This window comes from Eptesicus fuscus, chromosome 2 (assembly GCF_027574615.1).
Source record: "Eptesicus fuscus isolate TK198812 chromosome 2, DD_ASM_mEF_20220401, whole genome shotgun sequence".
In the NCBI taxonomy this organism is placed as follows: domain Eukaryota; kingdom Metazoa; phylum Chordata; class Mammalia; order Chiroptera; family Vespertilionidae; genus Eptesicus; species Eptesicus fuscus.
Window position 1 is genome coordinate 13,706,136 of NC_072474.1, and position 22,218 is coordinate 13,728,353.

Genomic DNA, 22,218 nt, shown 5'->3' on the forward strand with positions numbered 1-22,218 from the left:
CACCCGGACCCAGGGATGCTTGGCCTCTCCCAGTCCCAGGGCCACTTGGGCTCACCCGGGCCTAGGTGCACAAGGCCTCACCCGGATCCTGGGACACATGGTCTCACCCGGACCCAGGGATGTTTGGCCTCTCCCAGACCCAGGGCCACTTAGGCTCACCCGGGCCTAGGTGCACGCGGCCTCACCCGGATCCAGGGACACATGGTCTCACCCGGATCCAGGGACGCTTGGCCTCTCCCAGACCCAGGGCCACTTGGGCTCACCCGGGCCTAGGTGCACGAGGCCTCACCCGGATCCTGGGACACATGGTCTCACCCGGACCCAGGGACGCTTGGCCTCTCCCAGACCCAGGGCCACTTGGGCTCACCCGGGCCTAGGTGCACGAGGCCTCATCCGGATCCAGGGACGCATGGTCTCACCCGGACCCAGGGACGCTTGGCCTCTCCCAGACCCAGGGCCACTTGGGCTCACCCGGGCCTAGGTGCACGAGGCCTCACCCGGATCCAGGGACACATGGTCTCACCTGGACCCAGGGACGCTTGGCCTCTCCCAGACCCAGGGCCACTTGGGCTCACCCGGGCCTAGGTGCACGAGGCCTCACCCGGATCCTGGGACACATGGTCTCACCCGGACCCAGGGACGCTTGGCCTCTCCCAGACCCAGGGCCACTTGGGCTCACCCGGGCCTAGGTGCACGCGGCCTCACCCGGATCCAGGGACACATGGTCTCACCCGGATCCAGGGACGCTTGGCCTCTCCCAGACCCAGGGCCACTTGGGCTCACCCGGGCCTAGGTGCACGAGGCCTCACCCGGATCCAGGGACACATGGTCTCACCCGGACCCAGGGACGCTTGGCCTCTCCCAGACCCATGGGCACGTGGCCTCACCCGGGCCTAGGTGCACGAGGCCTCACCCGGATCCATGGACACATGGTCGCACCCGGACCCAGGGACGCTTGGCCTCTCCCAGACCCAGGGCCACTTGGGCTCACCCGGGTCTAGGTGCACGCGGCCTCACCCGGATCCAGGGACACACGGTCTCACCCGGACCCAGGGACGCCTGGCCTCACCCAGACCCAGGGGCACGCGGCCCCACCCGGGCCTAGGTGCACGAGGCCCCACCCGGATCCAGGGACACATGGTCTCGCCCGGACCTAGGGGTGCGTGGCCTCTTTCAGACCCAGGGGCACGTGGCCTCACCTGGACCTAGGTGCACGAAGCCACCCGGACCCAGGGGCGCGTTACCTCTCTCAGACCCCTGGTCGCGTGGTCTCACCCGGATCCAGGGGCTCACGGCCTCACCCGTACTCGGGACCCAGCCTTACCCGGATCCAGGGGCCCACGGCCTCACCCGGACCCAAGGTTCAGATTCGCCCGGACCCAGGGGCACATGGCCTCACCCGAACCCGGAATCCAGCTTCACCTGGACCCAGGGGCGCCTGGCCTCACCCAAACCCAGGGGCGTGAGGCCTCACCTAGACCCAGAGGCGTGTGACCACATCTGAGCCCAGAGGCTCGCAGGCTCGCCTGGACTCGGGTCTCAGGGGGGTTTCGTCTTCTTGATCCCAATTCCTGTTGGTCAATTCCCTCTCAGCAATTCCTTCGGTCATTTTCTCAGAGCTCCAGGGCGGCTGCCGCAGAACTCGTTGGGCGGCGGGCTCGGCAAGGCTCCGGTGTGCCCGGTGCCCGGCGGTGAGCTGGTCCGGTGTCGCTGCGTCGGCCCTTGGGTTTGCAACGGTGGCCAGTCGCTGAGCGTGCGCACCTGGCCACTTCGGGGCATTGAGATTCTTGAAGGACTCGGAGGTCAGTAAGCACGGAGTCTCCCACCCCATGTCTCCCAGGGGCTCGTCTGTCCGTGCTCGGCAGCGAGTGGAGCCGTCCCCTCAGCCGGAGACCGCCGGGGGAACTGCGCCGAGCACGTTCCTGGCCACCATTGTGTCGCCTGAGCCATAGTTCTTAAAGTGTGGACTTTGGGTCACCGGCATCAGCATCATCCTGCGTACCCCTCTCTTTTATTCTAGTTGTAGAGCATCTGCTCAGCCAGCCCCCCGGTCTTTCTGGCTGGTGTCTGCTCTGCTCTCCCGTCGTAGTCTCAATATTGTTGTGGTAGGTAACGATCAGGCTGCCGCCCTATGTCTCCATCTTGGTCCTCCTTTGTACAGTTAAGTCTTGATTGTTGTTGGTGTCACTGGGAGGAATTGTCCTCCAGGCCAATTGGCCGTGAGGACCCTCTTTGTCCATATAGGAAGAGTTGCTGTGCAGGAGACATGTTTGTGGGCCGGGTCTTGATGCAGCAATGCCTTGGCGCTCACTGAGTCTGCCTCTAGAATGCCTCCCTTATGCAAGTGATTGAAATCTGGTGTCATCTCCCACCAACCACTAGGTGCCCTCGTTTCTGGGTCTCCAATGCAGTGTGGGTCAGCCACTACCTGAGGCACTCAGCAGGAAAAAGCTTCTGCTCAGCTTGGCTGGGGCGGAGCTACAGGGTGGAGCCTACAACCTTGGCTTCCTGTCAGCCCCGCCCTATGAGGCTCCTGAGTCTGTGTCCCTCTGTATTCCTTGCAAACACCTCTGAGAGAAACGCGCCCTGGAGTTTCGCCCACTGCCAAACAGTCCAGTCCCTCCCCTAATGAATCTGGACTCCCAGATTCTCGCCTGGAACTGGGTTTCAGTGCAGTTGGAACTGGGTCTCAGCGCAGTCTGGCGTCCCTGTCTCCTTCCCAGCAGGGCCACCCAGTGGCGCAGGCAAAAGTCCGTCCTCTGCGCACCTTCCAGTGCGCGCGTCTGGAGCCGCTGCTTCTCTGTGCCTCCGCCACCACAGCCCAAATTCATTCCCCCAGCGTGCGCCTGGCTTCCCAGGGTTTCGCCCGGAACTGGGGTTCAGTGCAGTCGGAACTGGGGTTCAGCACGGTCCTGAGCTTATGTCTCCTTCCCGCTAGGGCAGTTCAGTGGCGCAGGCAACAGTCCGTCCTTTGCGCCCTTTCCCGTGCGCGCCTCTGGAGCTCTGCCTTCCCCTGCTCCTCTGTGCCTGCGCCCCACAGCCCAGATTCATTCCCCCAGCCTGCGCCTGGCTTCCCAGGGTTTCGCCCGGAACTGGCGCTCAGTGCAGTCGGAGCCGGCGCTTAGCGCACTCCGGAGCCTTTATCTCCTTCCTGCCAGTGAACGCCGGCCAGGCCGTCAGCCGCCCCTTCCTCTCCGGCTCCATCCTCCCCGCAGGCGCGCGAGCTCGTGTCTCCGCCAGTTTCTCCATACCTCAGGCTTTTACGGCTCCCCCGATTGTCCCCGTGGCCTTCTCCTTCCCCCCAGCTGTGGGCATTTCAGTCCGCCAGCTCTCCTGTGGTTCTGGACGATGTCGGTTCTGACCTCTAGTTGTGCCTTTGAAATTTTTGTGCCCGGCTGCAGGTTAGGTGTTTCACCTATGCCGCCATCTTGGTTTCTTACATGATTATTTTTAAGTTCAGTAAACACTGCATAATTTAACATATTAGATTAACTAAAGTGGTTGTTGAACTTATAATAGTTTAGCATTTCCTTTCACATTAATGTCATCTTTAAACCCAGATATTGGAAAAAGCAAGGAGAATATTGTATGAGTTAATGTGTTTTAATCCATAAACTTTTCAAGCATGAAATTTGGCTTTTAAGTGATTCTTAAATTTTGTTAAACTTATTATTCAAAAGTAGGAAGAATCACCCTTGTTTATGTAAGTATAAAAAATGGCATTGTAACTAATTAAGTAATGTCCCCCAAAAGGCCTTATACTTCTTGATAAGAATTCACCTAACTTTTAAAATTGCTTTTGTATTGGCTTTAAATAATGAAATTCCCACAGACTATTATAGCACATGCACATTTACACATTTTTACAATTCTAATCACACATCAATATACATTGGTAAACACAGGTTAACATATTATAATATTTGTTTCATATCTTGTGGATATGATATGAAATTAAAGTCTACTTTGTATGACTCTTCAGTGCCATTTTTCCTCTCATCCACCTTAGATGCAATCATTCTTACAAATTGGTGTATATCTTTCTTACCCATATTTTTACATTTTATATGGACTTCATATTTTTATAATAGCATTTTTGTGTGTTCAACTTTATATACATAGTGCTATGCTAGATAAAAATTATTTTTACTTATTTCATATCAATATACATAGTTGAGAAGCTTTATTTCAACTACTGATTTTCATACTATTACTAAACCATGCGTATAAATTACTTATTTCCCTATCAATGGACTCTGTTTGCAAAAATGCTGCATTGAATAAATCTGTGCATCTTTCTATGGACATTTATAACAGACTCTAAAACTATACATACCGGGAGAATTGTGGAGGTAGAACATTGGCATTTCCTACTTTAGTGGGTATTTTTAAAGTTGTACTGCTAGAACTGTGTCCAAGTTTAAATTTAGTACGCATGCTTTTCACTGTTGTGTTTTGCAGATTCTTTGTAGGACCTTTGCTATTCTTTTGACTAGCTGATGTGTTTTCCTATGTTGTATTCTTTCTTATATGTATTCAAATTGTACTTCTGTCATTACTTAGACACTCCTTTTAAATATCAAATTCTATCTGGAGTATATGAAGGGAGGTTCATTTCCTCCAATATGTTCTTAAAAAGGCAGACTGCAGTGTTTCAAATGCCTTCACTCAGTTCTGCAGTTCAACTTTCTATTAAAGCATTTTCAATATCAATGCAGAAATTTTGGAAGGCACATCACTATTTTTTATTGATTTTAGAGTGAGGAAGAGAGAGGGATAGAGAGACAGAAACATGGATGAGAGAGAAACATCATCAACCAGCTGCCTCTGACAGGCCCCCCACTGGGGATTGAGCCTGCAACCTAGGCATGTGCCCTGACCAGGAATCTAAGATCTAAGCTGGGACCTCTTGATTCTTGGGTCATTGCTCAACCACTGAGCATACAGTCTGAGCATCACTCAGTATTTTTGTGTGCTGAGTATACCATGGCAACAGCTGGACTTCTACTTAATGGCAATTATGAATCCCAACTCATGATCCAGGTTAAAAATAAGTTCCTCCAACAGTTAAACAGTCTCCTGTTCAATACCTCTTTAACACTATTAAATATCTTTCTGGGTTTTGTACCTTGGAGTGTTCTTAATTATACTGAGTGGCCATATTATTAACATCTCTGAATGCATAATAATCTGGCCACTCGGTATATATATATTATAGGCCCAGTGCATGAATTTGTGCATGGGTGGGGTCCGACCAGCCTGGCCAGGGGGAGGGAACATGGGCGGTTGGCCAGCCTACCTGCTGGTCGAACTCCTAGTTGAGGGGACAATTTGCATATTAGCCTTTTATTATATAGGATATACACTGAGTGGCCAGATTATTATGCATTCAGAGAACAGAATAATCTGGCCACTCAGTGTATATCATATTCACTGTGTTGCACATTCTAGTTACAAAGCATGTCATTTCTCTTTTCAAACACAAGGTAGATCTTGGCTATCCTTATGTTGTGGGAAATCAGAACATATTCTTTAGTTTTTTCTTGATAGTAGGTTTTATTTTTATTATTTTTTTATATTTTGTGTGTGTTTTTATTTTACTTATTTATTTATTTTAATTTCTTTATTAATTAAGGTATCACATATTTGTCCTCATCCCCCCATTCCCATTCCACACCCCTCCCCATGCATGCCCCCACACCCCTGTTGTCCTTAACCACTGGTTAGGCTCATATGCATGCACACAAGTCCTTTGGTTGATCTCTCCCCTTTATCCCCACCCTTCCCTACCCTCCCTCTGAGGCCCGACAGTCTGATCCATGCCTCCTTGTTTCTGGGTCTGTTCTTGTTCATCAGTCTATATTGTTTATCATTTCCCCTAGATGAGTGAGATCATGTGCTACTAGAAATACACTCATAAGAACTGAAAATGAGACAAGCAATAATGGTTATGCTGAAAGACAAATGAATCAGTCTGTAGTGAGTTTCTTTCTGGGCCAACAGTTCTTTTGAGACCCAATTTCAATGTCAAACAGTTCCTTATGTGTACATGTCAGCAATGATATTTCAGTTCTGGATGGTGGACAAATGGTGGTAATGCAGGTCCGACTCTCTCTGGTTTGGTCCTGGGCAACCTGCAGTGACGCACAGCTGCTAACCGCTAGTATGGCAAGGCGACATAAGCATCTTCCATCTCTGGACTGCGTCTCTTCTGTCTTCATGGCTGGAGTAGTCCTGTCAATTCCTCTCTGTTGCAGAATCCACATGGTCTCAGAGTTGTTTTCTGAAAATATACAAACATATTCTTGACCAAAAGTTAATAAAGGAATATTTTCTATAAAATTGACTTGGGATCCTTTTTCATTTTTTGCCCAAATGATTTTCCTCTAGCTTGTTTTGACACCATGTGTGTTTTTCATGGGTGCCTTGCTTTTAGCCTTACAATTAATTTTCTAAAGTACAAATTTTCTAGATGTAATTTACTTACAGGGTATTTTTCCTTACATGATATTCTTCTATTATACCCCCCTTTTTTGATTTACGTATTAGGAGGCTTTTGAAAATTTTATAATGTAGTCTTGATAGCTTTTAAATTTTAATTTTTTGCACTATAATATTACTGCTTTAGGTTCATTACATGTTACACAATTTTATCATGAGAAGAACTACCAATAAAAATTTAGTTAACACTTTAGGAACTGCTTTTCTCCAGTACAATTAATTTTTCTATAATATTCGCTTGTTTCAATTAGCCAATTTAAATTAACCTGAAAACTTGACTACTATTTTACTGTCAAATGTATTACTCTAACAACAATCTTATTTTACGCTGTAAATATTAGTGGAAAGGATTATTTGCCTTCTTGAATAGGCCCTGAGCATTCCTGGTTCCAGGCTGGATTTGGATATCAAAAACCCACTTCCCCACACCATGGGTACACGACAACTCAAACAATTCTTGTTGTAGTGAAAGGGCAGCTGCTGTCGGCCAAGTCTGTCTATTACCCGGGTCCTGATTTGAGCTGGGCATGGGAAGTTAAGCAGCCATGGGGGCAGGAGACTTCCTTCAGAAGGGGTGAGTGTTCAGGCCCCTGCAAATTTGGGGGGGTGAGGTTCTGTGCCCCACCTCTGTTGACCCCCAAGTTCTCTCCTGATGGCCCCTCTGCGACTGTGCCTGTCTTAGGTTGTTCCTTCCCTGAGGAATCTTACGTCTCTCTCTGGCTAACCAGCCATCCTCCGGGGCCAAGCAGGGTGATGTGAGGTTCAGTTCTGTCTCCTTGGTACCCTATGATCCCGTGGCCTCCATGCCCAGCACCTGCCTTGGGATCCCCTCGCCTACTGGCGGGGCCCCAGCACTGATCACATATCTTGGGGAACCCAGGTTTCTTCTCCAGGGAGGGTCCAGATCGCCTCATTGGGCGACAGACAGATCCATGGCACCAGTCATCACGAGACTTCAACCTCGACATGAACAGAAAGCTCAGGCAACAGCTGTGAGCAATTGGATTGTGAGAAGAGGGTCCCTCTTGGCCAAAAGGGCAAGAGGGACCAATATAGAATGCTCAGGTGCCTTCCCAGGAGGCCCTCTACACAATGGAAGGGATTAAATCCTTACATGTCCTTTTTAAATTGCAGCCAGACATTCAAAGAATTAGTTTGTGAGTTTGTTTGGGATAATTGTATATTATGCTATTGTAATTCTAAAATATCAAGAGATGTGTTACCTTTAGTCAGTTACCCTTCCCCCCCTAAAGTAAAACGAAAAAATCTAAACTAAAACCTACTGTCAAGAAAGGTAACACATCTCTTGACAGTAGGTTTTAGTTTAGATTTTTTCATTTTAGTTTAGGAGGGGAAGGGTAACTGACTGCTTAATTGGTCAGGGATTTCTTTTTTGTGAGATAAAAATGCTCTGGCATAAGATAGCAGTAATCATTGTACAACATCATAAATATATTAAGAATCCTCAATTGTATACTTTAACCAAAATGGTAAAATTTTTAAAGTTATGCAAATTTTATCTAAAATTTTTTTTATTTCTTAAAGAATTGATTTTTTGCTGGAGCATGAAGTAAAAAGAAAGCACAGGATATTATAGTAAGACAACTATGGTCCATATAGCCAGACTATGTGGACCATAGATATCATACTCTTGAATTTAGTCTTAAAGAAATTGAAATGGGACACCAATGGAAGCTTGTAAACCATGAAATGGCCCACGCTGAAAGCCATTTGAAATATCATTAGGTTGTTCTGTGGGTACTGGGCTATGGCAAGGGAGGAATAAAATTAGTCGGATTAAAAGGCTGTTGCAGCCCTAGCTGGTTTGGCTCAGTGGATAGAGCATTAGCCTGTGGACTAAAGGGTCTCAGGTTCGATTCTGGTCAAGGGCACATGCCTGGGTTTCGAGCTTCATCCCCATTAGGGGACGTGCAGGTGGCATCCAATCAATGATTCTCTTTCATCATTGATGTTTCTATCTCTCTTTCCCTCTCCCTTCCTCTCTGAAATCAATAAAGATATGTTTAAATTAAAAAAAGGCTGTTGCAGTTGTCTTGCAAGAGATGATAGTATCTTGCCCCAGGGTTTTAACAGAAAATGTGGTCACATTTAGAAAATATTTGTAATATTCAGTAATGCCAATCAATGATTGTCTCAGAGTATTTGGGATACAGACTCCTATTAGGTCCAGAGACTAGAATAATTGTATGAGAGCTTATAGTGTTTATTAAGGAAGTACAGGATCCACATTGTCTGGATGCTACTTACACCTCATATTGCAACACTCTCAGTACTAGCTCCTCAGAGCTGTGCACCTACCTGCCTCAGGAATATGATGGTTAATTTTCCATCAACTAAGCTAGGCTATAGTATCCAGTTGTTTGATTAAATCAGGCGTCCTCAAACTAAGGCCCGTGGGCCACATGCGGATGTTTTTGCTGTTTTGTTTTTTTTACTTCAAAATAAGATATGTGCAGTGTGCATAGGAATTTGTTCATAGTTTTTTTTTAAACTATAGTCTGGCCCTCCAACGTCTGAGGGACAGTGAACTGGCCCCCTGTTTAAAAAGTTTGAGGACCCCTGGATTAAATACTAGTATTGATGTTACTGTGATGGTGTTTTGTAGATGTGATTGACATTTATAATCAGTTAACTTTTAGTAAAAAGATTACCCTTAATAATGTGGTGGCCTCATCCAGTCAGCTGAAGGCCTTAACAGAAAACACTATTTCCCAAAGAAGAAGGAATTCTGCTTCAAGGCTGAACTGAAGAAATCCTGTCTGAGTCCCAGAGCACTGGTCTGTCCTAGGTATTTTGAACTCAAGGCTGCAACATAATATTTTGCTGAGTTTTAGTTTTAACTTGTCAGCTTACACACAAACACACACACACACACACACACAAACACACACAAAATATTTTCAAATGTATTCCTAGATTCAAATATATTAGAAAAATAAATAGCTTAATTTTTTAAATAAGTTTGTGGCAGATTAAAGATGAACACAAATTCTTTTCCAGTTATCCTGTTAGAGTAGACTATATTTCTACCCTCTTAATGTGGCCTTGACCATGACATGCTTTGAACATTTAAATATGCTGGAAATGATTTCTTTGTAGCATTGAGATTGAGCCTCAAGAGCAGCTTGCTCTTTCATACTTAGAAGACCCCCTCTTAGAATCTACATGCCAGGCAAATTGTCTGAGCATACTGAGACCAGCACATTATGTGGAAGATCAAGATAGCCACGTTGAGGAATAGAAACATGTGGAGGTACACTGAGCTGCTAAGAAGGTAAATGAAGACTTCTTGAATTTTCAACCCAACCTAGCCACTTGCTCAATGCAATTGAGTCAAGATACCAACCAAAGCCACTTGAATAAGAACTATACAGCTAAACCTTATCCAAATGCTTGGCAAGAAATGCTGACACTGATAGTAAGAAAATTATTCTGTATAAGAAAAATATTTTTTCACTTACCAAAAAATCATTGATTTCCATAAAATTAAGGAGATAAGAAATATAACTAGGCATTATTAGACTCATAAGAAGTATATAAGAATAATAACCTATTGTAAATATATTATTTAGAAATATTTAGAGTATACTACCACATTATTTACAATTTTAATGAAAATTCTCAATAATCCAATAAGGCAAGAAAAATGAACAGATGTGAACTTAAAAAGAAATATAAAGCAAGCTGTATTTAAGATTACTTACAAGGAAAATTTCCAAAGATAGCTTTAAGGACTACACTTGAAATTTTGCAAAGTGGTAGATCTTAAACCACTGGAAAAATTTTATAACAACTTTATACATGAGGAGACAAGAAATGCCATAGAAAAATAAGGGCTAAGAAAAAAATGGTTATAAAAGCAATTAAAATAATGATGCACCTAGAAACAAATCTTACAAATACATGAATATTTATACAAATAAAAATTACAAACTATTATTGAAGTACATAAAGTATAATTCAAATAATAGAGAGTTATAGTCTTTTAAAAAGAGAAGCATTGATCAGACAGTCAAATCTCAGAGGGATATCAGGGGAGGGGGAGGCGAAGGGGGAGAGATCAACCAAAGGACTTGTATGCATGCATATAAGCATAACCAATGGACACAGACACTAGGGGGGGGTGAGGGCACGAGAAGGTAGGTGGAGGGCATTGGGGGATAAGGACACATATGTAATACCTTAATCAATAAAGAAAAAAAGAAAAAAGAAAGGAAAAAAGAGGACTAATTGATGCTGAAAATATGTCATTTTCACCTAAATTAATATGTTAAATTCAGTAAAATTCCACTCAATATTTCAACAGCATTTTTCACCAAAGGTGACAAATTGACTCTAAAAACAATATGAATAATACTCGAAGACAATTTTTGTTGGCAATGTAGATAACTCTGCCAAACCAGATAATATTATTTTACATTTATACTAATTAGACAGTACATTATTAGTAAATGCATAGACCAATAATAATAGAAGGAGCAAAAAATGAATTGGTGTTAGCAGATAAGATAATACATTCCATCCCAGGTATTTCAAACAGAATATTTTAATGCAGATAATTGGTTAAAACATGTCTTAAGGTATAGAAGAAAAAGGGAGTAGGTAACACATGACAAAGAGGCAAAAATGAAGAACATTTTGATGCTCTTTGGGCTGGATGGGTGGGGTCCCTTAAGGTGGCCTGTGGGGATTAGGCTGAAACCTACAGTCAACTGCCCTCCCCTGCCAGCCTGATCACCCCCAACTGCCCTCCCCTGCCGAAACCTGCCCCTTCTGCCAGGACTGGCCTCCTCTGCACCACGCAGAACTGCAGGACCCGCAGGCCTCATCGCACTGAGAAGCCCCTGGGACCCACCTCTGCTGTGCATGCAGCCATCTTGTGGCGGCCATCTCGTGGCGGCCATATTGTGACAATGTTGCACGCGAGGGTGCAAGGACCACCTAGACTTTTATTAGTATAGATTAGTTTCAGATGTACAGCACAATGGTTAGGTATTTATATATAATTTATGAAGTGATCTTCCTGATAAGTACCCACCTGGCACCATGCATATTGATTACAATATTACTTACTATATTTTCTATGCTGTACTTTACATCCATCCCCACTACTATTTTTTCAATACCAATTTGTACCCTTTAATCCCTTCACATTTTTGACCCAGATACCCAATTACCCTCCCAACTGGCAATCATCAGTTTTTTCTCAGTAATTAGGAATCTGTTTCCATTTTGTTTGTTTGTTTTTTCTTTAGATTCCACAAATAAGTAAAGTCATATGGTATTTGTCATTCTCTGTCTTACTTATTCATTTAGCACAGTACCCTCTAGGCCCAACCTTTTTGTCACAAATAGTAAGATTTTATACTTTTTTATGACTGAGTAATATTCCATTGTATATATATACCACAGTTTTTTAATCCACTCATCTGCCTGATGTACACTGGGTGGCTGTTGTAAATAACACTGCAATGAACATAGGGGTGTATGGATCTTTTTGAATTAATGTTTTGGATTTCTTTGGATAAATACCCAGGAGTGGATCACATGGCAGTTCTAATTTTGAGGTGGTTTTTTTTTTTTTTTTTGAATCTCCATACTGTTTTTCATAGTGACTGCACCAATCAACACTTCCACGAACAGTGCATGAGGGCTCCCTTTTCTCCTCATCCTCACCAATATTTATTTGTTGATTTGTTGATGATAGCCATTCTGACCAGTGTCAGGTGGTATTTTGTTGTGGTTTTAAATTGCACTTCTCTGATGATTAGTGATGTTGAGCATCTTTCCATATGTCTATTGGTCATCTGTGTGGAGACATGTCTATTAAGGTCCTCTGTCCATTGTTTATTTTATTTTTATTTTTATTTTTATTGATTTTTTGCAGAGAGGAAGGGAGAGGGATAGAAAGCTAGAAACATCGACGAGAGAGAAACATCGACCAGCTGCCTCCTGCACACCCCCTGCCGGGGATGTGCCCGCAACCAAGGTACATGCCCTTGACCGGAATCGAACCTGCGACCTTTCAGTCCGCAGGCCGACGCTCTATCCACTGAGCCAAACCAGTCTTGGCCATTGTTTAAATTGGACTGTTTGTTTCCTTGGTTTTCAGTTTTATGAGTTCTTTATAAGTTTTAGATATTAATCCTCCTGGAGCTATATTTTAATTGGAAAAAGAACATAAAATATCACTGCTAGTTTTGATACAAAATTGATCAATATCCTAAATTGCAACAAATAATATCTTTGGAGTTATTTTATTCCCAAAGAAAGCATTTGCATTTTCACCAAAGCAAAATAAACTAAAAATAATGATGTAATAATGCAAAGAAATAGAACTATAAAACAAAGACAAGAACATGGTAAAAATTATTATTTCATGAAAGAAGTTTTATGAGACTTGACATTTATGTAAGAAATTACTTAGAGGCAAAGTTGAAAATATTATGCAAAATGTCACTGAAATTTGAATTGTACTATTTATATAAATAACTCATAAAACTAAATTAGAAACAGAAAAGTCATTATACAGAAATTTAAACAGGTTATATTAATTTTCAATAAACATATAGAAATACAATCCAATAATGAAAGAAATGAAAAATAAATCACTACAATATCATTTCCTATCAAATTAGCAAAGATCTTTAAAATGATAGTAATGTTTAAATTGTGAGTAAATAAATTTATTTGGATGCTTTCTAAATTATATCTGATGTACATGTATATTAAGGTATAATTTCTAATTTAATGTTGAATTTTGATATCCATACCAAGAGGAAACCTATGCATGTGCACAAGGATTTTAATAATAAAAATCTCAAAAGAATGTAATAGTAAAGCTAATAATTAAGAAGAAACTTAAATACTTAACCACAAATGATGCTTTAATAAATTGCATGTCATATTATTTAACACTGAAATTAATTTTTAAAACACTAATGTCAAAGGACAACAATCTTTAAACAAGTTTTTAAAAAGCAGAATAGAAAACTCAATATTTTGCATATTAATTATTCAAACAATTAAATTAAAATTAAATAATTGAAAAAATGGCTGGGAATGTACTTTAAATATATGTTGTACATGTCTGCGTTGGATTGAGGTTCATTATCATGTGTTTGATTTTTAAGTATTGTAAAATTTTCTATAACAAGTATTTTTATGTTTTTAATAAACTGTTTATACACTATTAAAATAGTAAAGAAAGGAATGATCAGTGAAACACTTTGATGTGGCTTGAGAATTGAAAATGCAACAATATAACTATCTTGAACTATGAATACCAAATGTACTCTTCAGAGCAAGCAATAAAATTTTATTGATTTTTTTTCATTTTACAAAATCCTTTCTTCCTTTAGTCCTATAGCCGTTTTACTGCCTCATAGAGTATTATCTCCTGCATTTGCAATTGCAATACCTTTTAACTGGCCTATTGCTTATATACTTTTAGCCCTGTAGTGCTGGCAACATAGCATCATCATGAGATAATTCTATTAAATAAAATCCAAATTACTCTGTCTTGCACTCAAGCCTGTGATCTTTAAAATCTAGGTTTAAATCTAACATATACATATATTAGATTTAATTATCCTATAGATGTTTGGCTTTAAAAATAAAGGTTAGGTGTCTATCATAGTGACTCATTATATACATTTTATTTTATATCCTGTTATTTCATATCTCAAGGCATAAGTTCATTGTATTTTATTGACAAAAAAATAAGCCCACAATATCCCTGCCTTGACTACACATTCATTTAAATATCTTGGCAGAATTTTTGACTTCTTAAGGGTTCCATTCAGATCTTGTTTCCTTGATTAACTTGGGTTAAAGTGGACTAACTTTACTATGAATCTTTACTTGTGTCTTAGTCATTGCCCTTAACCCACATTTCTTCATGCTGGTGTGTGTGTGTGTGTGTGTGTGTATGTGTGTGTTCTTTATGTTTCTTTTAACTCTACAAGATCAAGGTCCATGAAACTAAATAGTGATAGTAATTTTCACTTCCTCACACTTACAGCCTGAGGCAGTATTGTAAGAGAACAAAGCCAGTACTACCAAATATACATTGAGAGGGAGCCTTGTAATGAGCAACTTCTTGGGTGAGGATACTTGCCTCATGGATTCTTTGGTATGTTTTAAGGCTTCGTAAATATGTAAAGTAGGTAGATTGTAATTAATACAAAGATACATCTAATTACTGTCATTTACACAGTAAGTTCACAGTTCTATTAATATCACCTACTTTGATTGATTTTTAAATGATTTATATAATAATAATAATACCAACAAACAACAGCAAACTAATGTGATTGATAGACCATAGTTCAGCATACCAGACTGTTACAATGCCTTCTCAAAGTCAACAGTAGTCAAAAGTACAAGGAAGTGTAAATCATCTTTATGGAAATGAAACCAAAATGCTGTGTTCTTGTCTCGCAAAATAAAATAAAATAAAAATTAGTTCAGGGATAAAGACAGTAAGCGAAGCAAAGTTTATTGAGAGACAGACGAACACCCTGCATCAGGCATGGAGAGGGCCCAAAGCGGGTTTTAGGTGAAGCTTCTTTGTCTCAGGTTCCAAAGTCCCAGGCTCCTAAGCCAGTCCTGGAAAATGTACAACTGGGGTCCCAGAAGAGCCAAAAGCAGGCCAGTGTCCACAGCTTCCGTTCATGTTGCAGTGGGGTGCAGTTAAGCATCCAAGCTAATGTGTGCCCAGGGGAGCATATCCCCTGCCATAGGAGGGCCAGGAACCCAGTGCACCAGAGAGAGAAGAGAGTGTGCTTCTTTGTCTAGGGGTAGATATATGCTTTGCTAGCTCCTGATTGGACGTTTCAAATAATCCTGCTTTAGTAAGTCCACACATTTTAAAGCTCACATCTCCCTTGCCCGCTTCCTTTCTGTCCAGCCAGGTTGCCTAAGAAACTCCCACCTAGCTGGGGTTACTTTCTGCAGTTTTTCTCAGAACAGGGCACAGTCAGCAAGCTGCATTCTGTCCATGTTTACATGGTCCTGTTATTCTTGGACTTCCTGTCCTACTTTCCCTTCCCGTGGTCCTGTCTCTGACTATTTCACCCTCTTCTATCTCCTCAGAAATATCTCTGATCAGTGTACTATGATATGAGAATGAATATACCTGTTATAAAATAAATGCAAGGAGAAGCAGAATGAGTTAATGAATGGGTTATTTAGGGGACATGGCAAGAGAACTCATCATCCGGAGGTGTTAAGAATAGCAGGAAATGAAAGAAATTTACAGTAAACTTGTTTGCAGATTTAGATTATTGTCTCTTTTTGTTTGCTTGCTTGTTTTAAGATTCATTTTGCCTTAAGCCTCTATCATGCATGGTAATCAAGTTTTAATTTTTTTTAAATTAGTTTTGGCATTTTAATGTTGTAGTTAGAGGTGCCAGGAATTGCAATAGGTGAGAAACTTCAAGTTTTCTAAGGAGCCACTTTTATTTCAAGTTGAAGGAACAGTTGTGGAAATCTGGACACAAGACACATCAACAACTTGGGAAGTTGATTTTTTTATCACCAAAGTCAACTAGTCAGTCATATAACAATATTTGTTAAACTGAATTAAAATAGCAGTTTAAGATTTCAAAATTTTGTAAAATGTTTCTAAAAATCAGGAACATTTATTAGTTTAATATTACTTTTTTTCATGTTTCTGTATTATCTGTTATGTATCAGCATATGTGAGAAACTTGAAAACAATAACATAAAAATGTACAATTATCTAATCTGCATTATAGACTGTTATATAACTAATTAATTCGCATACAAACTATTCTTTTTAAATATCTTCATTATTTTCATCATGAATAACTGCAAGAAAGCTTATTAAGTTATTCCATAATCTCATTACTGCACTGTAATTTTTCAGGCAAATTAAAATAGCTCTCATGGAGAAAGTTAGATAGTAGGGCAACTTAAAGCAGAGTTGAAACAGAGCCCCATTGTTTGGAGAACCTGGTGAGTATTTCTATACTTCCAAAAATATAGGTCAAAGTGATCAAAGGAAGGCCTTGGAGTTTAATTCATGTATGTTGAAGAAAGTAATTCTATAATTGGTCTTAGCATCATTAGTACGTCACCAAGTCCAACCCTCAGTTATTACCAGCCAGCCAGCAAATGAAAGAATTCATGTTTTCATTCATTAAATAAAAGAGATGAAATTAAAATAAAGTATGTATTATATCCTCATTTTAAAAACTGAATCAATCCCATACAAATGACTTTAATTAAATTACACTCTCATTTTTTGTGTTGTATCATTTTTCCTCATTAAAATGATAAATCCGTGGAGAAGCATAAGCCTTGTCCACAGAAATAACAGCTCTACCATGTGTCATCAATATACAATGTCCCTTAGTGTTGGATTTGCATTTAGAAGTGTGAGCCAAGATGTAAAAAATCACACATAGTCAGAGAGCTCTCTATAGACGCAGACATCCGAAAAGGTGCCTGTGCATCATCCATTCTGGCAAGTACATGCACTACCTAAGCTGAAGTGTAGCATAACTACCTTCAATTTCCAATGGTTGTACAATTCATGCAGAAATGCTCTGTATAATTAAAACCTCTCTTCTACTGAGAAATAAATATTTTAGGGATAATTCAACAGGTGCATTAGATAGAACACTGTCCTAATTCCAGCCTTTCATGTCACCAATTAACTACCTTTTTCATACTGCAATGTAAATAGCTTCAGAAGTATTAGGCATCCTCTGCTTTTAAGTCCACTTCCCTGGACATAAAGTTGTAGTAGGGCTTTATGCAGTAAAGAATCTAGTCTAGGTCTATTAAACTGTTGAATATTTTTCTATAGAGTAAACATAATTTTACTAAGATATAATATAGACAATTCCATTTGTAAGCCAGCTTGCTCAATAAAAAATAAAAATAATAATTAGGTATATTTCAGATTTTATTTAGCCACTAAGCAACTGTTATAACTATACCAAAACAAAACAAAACAAAACAAAACAAAACAAAACCAAAACAAAACAAAACCCCACTATGGTAGTTTTGCCAATCTCCTTAGGAACAGAATTTCTTCGTGAGCCAAAAATATATTTAATCATCAAAATTACATTAACAGCATTTTTTGTGTTGCCCAAAGAAAGATAAAATAGTCTATTTGTCCTCAAAATTTTTCATTTCAAGACAGATCTTCAAGACAGATCTATATATATATATTAGGATGTCAAAAGGGTTCGGCAAAAAATCAGCCATCATATAATCATTTCAAATAAGAAATGGCAAATTTTTCATAATGTGGGAGTTTTCTATTTAGAATTATTTGGGAAGTAAATTACTTTTATTAAAATTAGATTGACATGGGCTGTGAATATGAAGTTGAGAATAATTTCATGATTTAATAAAGAACTTTCAGGCAAATATATTTTGTGGACAAAAATCACATGATCATATGGAATAAAAATATGGACATTTGGAAAGAATAAAGATGTTGCCTCAAAGTGTGGGCATTGGGAAATAAGTAAAACTTTCCAGAACACCCACTCTTAAAATAGGAAATGTGGTTATTTTCTTATAAATTATGTCCTTGGAACCAATGTTGAAACTGAAAGAGAGCAGTCACGTAATTATATAATTAGACCCAGGACAGCCTGTATTTTCAGTGGGCCAGTGGACTCATAACAGGAGCTAGAATATCAGTTGTTATGCAATTCAAATCCTGTTAAAGAAAGAAATTATGAATTATGAGTGATTCAGGGATATCATATACCTAGCCTAAGCTACCGTCCAATTGTCTGACCATCTGACCACCTGACCATCCAGTAGCTATGATGCACACTGACCACCAGACACTCATTGCAAGAGCAGAAACCACAGGCATAGAAACATGGAACAGACTAATGAATCTCAGAGGGAAGGAGGGAGGAGGAAGGGTGGGAAGAAATTAACCAAAGATCTTATATCTTATATGCATACTAGAGGCCCAGTGCATGAAATTTATGCACTCGTTGCTGTGGGGGGGGGGAGGTGTCTCTCAGCCTGGCCTGAACCCTCTGCAGTCCAGGAGCCCTTGGTGGATGTCCAACTGATGGCTTAGGCCCGCTACCCCTGGCAGAGGGGGCCTAAGCCATCAGCCGGATATCCTTAGCACTGCTGTAGAGGTGGGAGAGGCTCCCGCCACAGCTGCTGTGCTCACCAGCCGTGAACCCAGCTTCTGGATGAGCGGCGCTCCTACAGACTACCAGGGGACAGCTCTAGTGTTGAGTGTCTGCCCCCTTGTGGTCAGTGCATGTCATAGCAACCGGTCATTCCACTGTTAGCTCGATTTGCATATTATTAGCCCTTTATTATATAGGATTAGAGTGGTGAGGTCCCTCAGCCTTGCCAGTGGGGATTGAGCCAAAACCAGCTCTCCCACATTCCCTGAGTGGTCCCGGATTGTGAGAGGGCACAGGCCAGGCCGAGGGATCCCACCAGTGCACAGATTCACAGGGCCTCCAGTTAAATATAATAACAACTAGAGGCCTGGTGCAAGAATTCATGCACGGGTGGGGTCCCTTGACCTGGCCAGCAATCGAGGTTGAGGGACTAATCAGGGCAGGCCGGCCAGGGGGAGGGACCATGGGAGATTGGCTGTGGGAGTGCACTGACCACCAGGGGCAGCTTCTGCATTGAGCATCTGCCCCCTGGTGGCCAGTGTGTGTCATAGCTACCAGCCAGTCATCTGGTCATCTGGTCGTAACAATCACTTAGGTTTATATATATAGACTAGAGGCCTGGTGCACGAAATTCATGCACAGGAGGGGGTGTCCCTCAGCCCAGCCTGCACCCTCTCCAGTCTGGGACCCCTTGAGGATCGGGCCTAAACGGGCGGTGGGACATCCTCTCACAATCCAGGACTGCTGGCTCCCAACTGTCCTCCCCTGCAGGCCTGGTCCCCCCCAACAGCCCTTCCCTGCTGTCCTGGGTCCCCCCCAACTGCCCTCCTCTGCTGGTCTGGTCACCCCTAACTGCCCTCCCTGCAATCCGGATCCCCCCCCAACTGCCCTACCCTGCAAACCTGGTCCCCCGCAACTGCCCTCCCCTGAAGGCCTGGTCCCCACCAACTGCCCTGCCCTGCTGGCCTGGGTCCCCCCCAACTGCTGGCCTGGTCCCCCCCACTGCCCTACCCTGCAGGCCTGGTCTCCCCAAACTGCCCTTCCCTGCAGGCCTGGGTCCTCCCCAACTGTCCTCCACCGTAGGCCTGGTCCCCCCACAACTGCCCTCCACTGCAGGCTTGGTCCCCCCCCAACTGCTCTCTCCTGCAGGCCTGGGTCTCCCCCAACTTCCCACCACTGAAGACCTGGTCCCCCCCACTGTCCTCCACTGCAGGTCTGGTCCCCCCACAACTGCCCTCCTCTGCCAGCCCGTTCACCCCTAACTACCCTCTCTGCTTGCTTTATTGCCTACAACTGCCCTCCCCTGCAGGCCTGGTCCCCCGCAACTGCTCTCCCCTGCAGTCCTAGTCCCCCCCTACTTCCCTCCCCTACAGGCTTGGGTCCCCCCCAACTGCCCTGTCCTTCCAGCCTGGGTCCCCCCAACTGCCCTCCCTTGCTGCCTGGTCTCCCCCAACTGCCCTCCTCTGCTGGCCTGGTCATCCCTAACTTCCCACAACTGCCCTCCCCTGCAGGCCATCTTGTGGTGGCCATCTTGTGTCTTGGAGTGATGGTCAATTTGCATATTACTCTTTTATTAGATAGGATAATTCATTTAACGGAATCCTCTTTTTACGGTTTTGAGATAAAAGCAAGCATTTTCCAACCTAGAATTTGAAATCAAATTTCAATAAATCTGAATATAATAGCCAATCACCTTAACTAAATTTGGTTGTTATGATGAATGTTGACTTAGATATAGAAGCTCATGGAAGAAATTTTATTTTGGTTCCCTTCTCAAAAGCCACAATGACTATAGAAGTAAGGCTATAGGAAACCACACTGAATGCTAAGTGTCTGCTCTATGCCACTGTATCAGAGGTATAATGTGACTTACTCAGTGTATGACTGTCAGCCTGATTTTTCCAATGAAATATTAGTCCTCAGGCTATCTTTCAAATAATTGGGAAAAAAAACAAAGATAAATACACATGTGATGTTAAATAAATATCTCCAGAGAGTTACTAGGATACCTCTTACACTAAAAGTCACTACAGCAATGGGATTCATTGAGCATTAGAAATATTTGAGAGAACTAACAATGAACTATGTTATTTAGAAAAAAATATATCCTACCTAATCTCATGTAAATAAATTTGCATCCAAATATTTTTCCTTATTCTATATAAATAAATTTTATTTAGATACAAATTAAACTTTTGTTAGATTTGATCTTTTTTCTTATTACTGGAATAAAATCTAAATATATGATTAACTTTTAAAACCAAGAAATAATTGCCAAATAGCCTTCAAAAGCCTTAGAAAATGAGAAAAATATTTAAAAACTTTGTAAGACTAAATTAATAAAATAATATGGATCATGTTACTTGTTTTATTTAAAACATTTTGATCTACTTGTAAGAGTAGGATGGATGATTGTATTAATTAATCACTAGTGAGGGTAACATTTGTTACTTCAAAAAGATGAGTCAGTACGTATATACCTCCAAAACCCAAGGCACCATATGTCTTCATTTGCTCAGGACAGTTCCAGATTATGAGATATTCTAAAATAATATCCATCACACTCAAAAGTGTTCACCTTACATACACCTTTTAATGGAGGTAACACCTTTGTTTTCCTTTTTGTTTTTAACAAACATTAGGAATTGCTGGTAGGTGTAACAAATATGAATCAATAAAATGTAATTTTGTCATTAAACAAAACAAATCAATTCATATGCCTGTATACAGTAGAATTATACCTAATTAATGATTTTTTAGGAAAATATATTCTATTATGAGCAACCATTTATTATTTTTCTTTAAATCCTTTTTAATACACAGAATAAACCGAATTATTTTAGGGTTAAATTAGATATAGATAGGCAATGGCCCAATTAATCTATTAGAGAATTGGGAGCTCCACTATACATGTTTCATTCTGAGGTATTTAAATGAACCTTGCAACTCTCAAGTCTTCATTTGAATGTCAATGTGTCCATATATCCTAAATTCAGAGTTATTTATTCAAGACTGCTTATGGCAGAAGTCCAGATTCACCTAGCTGTGGATTTTCCTCTTTCAAAACAGGAGATGCCTGTACCTTGTATTTTCATTTATCCTGAAGACTTCCACATCTTCACAAAAAATAGAGTTAACAATTAAAAATTTGACACATTTCCTATAAACCACTAAGGAAATGACAGTGCCTAAATTATCACGGAGGGTAGTCCTGATGTGACTATCTTTCAGACTGCATCAGAGTATCTAAATGTAGTTTAAACCTTTCTATTTATGTATCATAAATTGTTAAGCTCTGATGTGCAAATGAAGTGCAACTCAAGCAAAAGCATGAGGCAGTACTTAACTTGATCATACATTTGCCATAAAATGCTGAGTCACACACTATTCCCCTTAATATCTGTCAAAAATGTTTTCTGCGTATTTGCATTGTAATTATGAATTTTGCCTGCCTGGAGATAGAGAGTCAAGTTGCCAAGTTCTCACATTATGGAGAGGGCTTTCTGGTTCAAGGAATATTTAATGAAAATCTCAGAATAAAAATAATAAA